Source organism: Medicago sativa, chromosome 5 (genome assembly GCF_051527215.1).
Source record: "Medicago sativa cultivar Bolivia chromosome 5, Bolivia_mono, whole genome shotgun sequence".
NCBI lineage: Eukaryota > Viridiplantae > Streptophyta > Magnoliopsida > Fabales > Fabaceae > Medicago > Medicago sativa.
This window is the reverse complement of record NC_140753.1, coordinates 6284762-6290560: the sequence shown is the minus strand read 5'-3', so window position 1 is coordinate 6290560 and position 5799 is coordinate 6284762. Positions and strand designations below refer to the sequence as shown.

Below are 5799 nucleotides of genomic sequence, written 5' to 3'. Positions count from 1 at the left end.
TGTATGCGTGAAACATTTTCAATTGCCGCTTTCTAAGGGATGTTTATATTATTTTTGATTAGCAATTAGTGTAGGGGAATTAGTTATTTATGATTAGCAATTAGTGTATGAGAATGTTGACCGACTTGATTAGGCTTTAATACGTATTCAATTGCATTAACGAAGTGAGAGAACTTTTTTCAAGTTTGAATAAACGGATGTGATCAAGTGCTTGAACGGATGAGATTACTCGAGCAAGTAGTACATGTTTAGGAGGGAAAAAAGCTAGGGAATTAGGGCAAAGTAGGGAGGATTAGGGCAAACATGATAGCCAAGCAAGTCTAGCTTTTATAATAAAGGATATGATATGTCATTAACTACTTTAACTATTTCATTAACCACGACAACCCAAGCCATTGACCTTTTTTTTAGCATATATGAAATATTTTGGTCGCTCGGTCGTTCAGAGTGCCTTCACCCTCTGGCCTTTGGGCTCGACGCTCTGGGGTTGTGCTCATTACCAAGTAGTTTGGTCGCTTGGTCATTTAGGGCGCCTTCATCCTTTAAGCTTGATAGTCAAACATTATGTTTAGTATAAAGAGTTTTAATTTATATACAGACTTGAAAATTTGCTGGAAAAAGATTTCTTCTGATAATGATGGGGCTAGCTTGATCAGATCCAGGGTGCTTAGAAATGAAAAATGCATGTATTATCATATATTTTCTTCCTTATGGAGCAGCATGAAAAATGAATTTCTTAATAAGATAACTTTTTATGGAGCATTGGAGATGGAACTAGAGTCAACTTTCTTAATAAGATTCCCTTCTCTATGTTTTCCCTATCTATTTTCTACATATGAATTATTTCATTAATAACTTCATCCCTTTTCTCCTTAAAATTTACACCAATTTCCTAACTTACATGTGAGATTTAGAGTTTTTGCACACATCCCTTCATGCCAAATCTTGTTGCGTGAATATTTTGAAGGCCGACATGTTTATTTACTCATGTACTTATTTTGAAGTTAGATCATTTTAATTCAAAAAGAAAAAAGAAAATAAAAAGTGCATCATAATGGACGAGGTGGAATTGTAACCAAAAAAAAAAAAAATGGAGGAGGTGGAATGGAAGAAGTGGTATACGTAAGCATGGACCTACCAAGGTTGCCAACTTCAATTTTCCCAAAAATATCTAGTTGTTATTTTGATAAATAAAATTACATAATTAAGAAAAATAAACAAACATTCTTAGTCTTTAATTGCAATCACTCAAGTAGAGCAAACACTAAAAATGGCTCTAACACTTGGTTCTTCAATTTCCTTCATTAATAAAAAAGAAACAAAGAGTCTTAAAATCTCTTCATGATTTTTCTTCCAACAAAGTTTCTTGTCCGAAATTCAAACCTTTGTTTCATCTCAAAGCAAAGAGTTCAATGCAAGAAACACATTTCACAAAGGAAAACACCAACTCTACAGTTAAGGAAAACAAGAAATGGGAGAAGATTCACGTGCCATCGATTGCTCATAACCATGATGCTGATTCGAATAGGGTACCGGTGTTTGTGATGTTGCCATTAGACACGGTAACAATGGGAGGAAAATTGAATAAAGCAAGAGCAATGAATGCTAGTTTGATGGCTTTGAAGAGTGCTGGAGTTGAAGGAGTAATGGTTGATGCTTGGTGGGGTTTGGTTGAAAAAGATGGTCCTATGAAGTATAATTGGGAAGCTTATGCTGAGCTTGTTCAGATGGTACAAAAACATGGTTTGAAGCTTCAAATTGTTATGTCTTTTCATCAATGTGGTGGAAATGTTGGTGACTCCTGCAGGTATGGAAATAACACTCTTTGTTAAACATAATATTCAATCACCAATTTAGGCTCTATTTAGTGTTGAAAAAATAAATCATTATAGATGTTACATTCATAAATGTGATATACAATTAATTGCTTAATGCTTACTTTATAATCATAGTCTTGCAAGTCCAAAAATAAAAAATATGATACTAATTTTGTTTTATTGCATCTTTCTAGCATACCTTTACCTCCATGGGTGCTTGAAGAAATAAGGAAGAACCCTGAGCTAGTTTACACAGACAAATTAGGGAGAAGAAATCCTGAATACATCTCATTGGGATGTGATTCAGTGCCTGTTCTAGCAGGAAGAACTCCACTTCAGGTCTACTCCGATTACATGAGAAGCTTCCGTGATAGATTCACAGATTATTTGGGCAATGTCATCATAGTAAGTTTCACAGATTATTTTGGGGTTACTTGGTAATTAAGAATTTAATATACTTGGCTAAGATTTTTAAATAGCAGTCAGTGTAATCTTATCTTATAGATTACATTTTCTGCCACACATTGATTCGTTGAAAATTTTATTGAAGACTATCGTCAGTTTCAAAGATATTAATATGATCGATGTTAGTTTGACAAAATTAAGAAAAAAAATACATTCAAATTGTCATATTAAGGATAGTTGGAAGAGGAATACTTTTTGGGGACACTTGTGATTGATGATAGACTAAGACTTGATGCATATTTGGTCATGTGTAAAGTTCTAATTAAAACCAAATTCATTTGCAGGAAATTCAAGTGGGACTAGGTCCTTGTGGGGAGTTGAGATATCCATCTTACCCTGAAACTGATGGAACTTGGAAGTTTCCAGGAATTTGGAGAATTCCAATGCTATATGATAAGGTACAAAATAAAATTAATTTTAAACAATTTTTTCAAAATGGTCCAAAATCATATCATATTAGTGTTAGAAATGTTACATACAAAATATCTCCCACTAAATATCTAGCTACTAACCAAAATGACTCATTTTCAAACAGTATATGAGATCTTCTTTGGAAGCATCGGCAGGGGCAATTGGGAAGAAAGAGTGGGGAACAAGTGGACCCCATGACTCTGGTCAATATAATCAATTTCCTGAGGATACTGGATTTTTCAAAAGAGAAGGAACATGGAACACAGAATATGGAGATTTCTTCCTTGATTGGTACTCAAGCAAACTTGTTGAACATGGTGAAAAAATCTTAGTATCAGCCAAAAGCATATTCCAAACTAGTGGTGTAAAACTATCTGCCAAAATAGCTGGAATTCATTGGCATTACAATGCAAGATCACATGCAAGATGCAACTGAATTAACTGCAGGTTACTATAACACAAGGTTTCATGATGGTTATATACCAATAGCACAAATGCTAGCAAAACATGGAGTTATATTGAATTTCACATGCATGGAAATGAAGGATAATGAACAACCTTGCCATACTAATTGTTCACCAGAAGGATTGGTTAATCAAGTGAAAATGGCAACAAAGATGGCAGGTGGTGAACTTGCTGGTGAGAATGCATTGGAGAGATATGATTCAAGTGCTTATGGTCAAGTTTTGTCAACAAGTGGATTAAGTGCTTTTACTTATTTAAGAATAAACAAGAGGTAACTTGAGGGTGAAAATTGGAGGCAATTTGTGGAATTTGTTGTGAGTATGTCTGATGGCGGTAAACCAAGGCTTTCAAAATCTGATTCATATGGAACTGATCTTTATGTTGGACACATTAAAGGAATTAAGGAGAGTGAAGTTATAATAGAGATTGCTCTTGTGTGAACATTGAGCACATATTTCATCATGTTGATGGATCATGTGTATGGTTAAGAAGTATATTGATTTATTAGGTTTTCTATATTTGTTGGGTTTTTTAGTCACTCTTTCTCCACCAACATTATTGAGCTTGGTGTACGTAGATGATTTGCCGAGTGTCTAGAATAGATATATTTTAATATATATTTAAGTGAAAGATGTAACTCTATTAATATTTTTTGACATTATCTATTTTCGATGTTGAATTTGTGTTTTTTCCAATATGAATTTTAGTGAAATGTTTTTTCCAATATGAATTTTAGTGAAAAAGAATAGAATTATGATTAGTATATAGGAAATCAAAATGGCATAATTGACACACAAAAACGTGAAATCATCAATCATTATTTCTTTTAAATAAAAGTTCAATAAGTACTGCTCATTTAATTCCAGAAAGAGCATTGCAAAACACAGCGAAGAAAATTATAACGAAAGTATCGGGATAAAGAAACTAACCAATTAAAAAGTGTATTTGGCGGAATTCACGGAAAGTCTTAGTAATAAGTGGCAGTCAACAAAAAAGTATATGAGTGGAATAAAGGTCGCGATGCCGTCGTGAAGTTGGGATTTGCTGTATATAGCATTTTTCTTCCAGTTAATAATGTTTTCCACCTAAAGTCATTTGCTTGTTTAAACTTTCAAACTTCCGAATCGGCTTAGTTAAAAATAAGCATTGGGTTTAATTAAAAAAGGAATTCTGAATGCCATTACTTTCTGCACCAATTAATTAACAAAATAATTATGTAAAACCAATTAATTAACTAAAAAATTATGTAAAACAAATTTTAAAAATAAATAATACATTTTATTAAATGGATCGGATGGATAATCCATCCATTTAAATTTAATAATGGATGGATTGGATGGACATAAAACCTAATGGATGGATTGGATGGTTTTTTTTTCAAAAAAAAATTGGTTGATTTTAATGGATTAATGGATTTTTTTGATCCATCCATTAGGATCCAAATCCATATCCATCCAATCCATCCATTTTGTCACCCCTACTTCCGATCATTAACGCGTTCACATTTTATTTCTTTGCCTAAAAGAAGCCTTAAAAAATCTTCACTATACTACCACACTTTCATACTCTCCTTCTGTTAATCCAATCTCAGATGCACATTTCTATGATATATTTTTTGTTACGTTAATATGCTATAACTTATATTTACCATTATCATGTGCCATATGTGCTTCTTTATCTGGTTTGTCTGCTTTGTTGATTCTTGCTGTTTTAACATCTATCAACAAAGTATGTTGCACTTGAGTGAAATAAGTAGAAACCTTCGTTGTTGCCATATTGGTAAAACTTAAATCGTTAACTAAGACTTACTTTCATTAATTAAAAAGTAAGTACTTAACAAACGATTACAAGGTACATAAAGTTGCGACTTGTTTTGAAAAGGACAAAAATTTATGTTTTTATAAAAACAATTGAATCAAAATTACAAAATAGAAAGACTAAAATTAACAAATTGATAGAATAGAGGACCAAATCGCAACAACTTTATGTAAAAATATATCGAGATTGAGTGGACCACTAAGGGCATGGTTAGAAAATAATTGACCTTAATAATGATCTCTTGGGTCTTATGGAGCTCTGGATTCTCACATGTCATTGTCTTTCTTTTGTAGGAGGAAGAATCCAATCCACTCCAAACCTGGTGGAATGAAAAACTGGTATCAACCATATGCTTAGTCATGAAAACTATTGCTCTCTTACATTCTTGTGATTCTCATTCTGTTATGCATTTACTTACAATCCGTTTCCTTAAGCCAAATCCATTTGTATAAATTTGAAACACTGATCAATGAAAGACAAAAGAAATTAATCAGTAATTTTTTAATCTTTTTTCTCTATTTCTTTTTAAGATATATTGGAGTTTGATCCTTACTCAAAAAAGATCGTATCAACAGTTAAATACAAACTATCATACTATACGAGTTAAGTAGATTCTTCGTAAAACATTGAACAAATTTATGAGAACCTAGCAAATTTCGAAAATAGATTAATGATGTAAAAAAAATACAAATATGGTGTTTGTAACGCCCTCCTTTTTATTTAATTATTTTTATTAAGTTAGAGTTTATTTATGTGATTTATTTAAATATGTGAGGTGTTAGTATTTTATTAAGTGGCAATATTATATTATTTATTAGAATAT

General features: G+C 32.1%; 1 pseudogene across 1 annotated transcript; it reads left to right on the top strand.

Moving 5' to 3' along the window:
* The first annotated feature begins 1245 nt into the window (after positions 1-1245).
* LOC146919532 (beta-amylase 3, chloroplastic-like) lies at positions 1246-3696 on the top strand (annotated as a pseudogene). Its single transcript, XR_015011517.1, has 4 exons — positions 1246-1807; positions 2012-2222; positions 2567-2680; positions 2818-3696. The product of XR_015011517.1 is annotated as a beta-amylase 3, chloroplastic-like (transcript).
* Positions 3697-5799: the final 2103 nt, after the last annotated feature.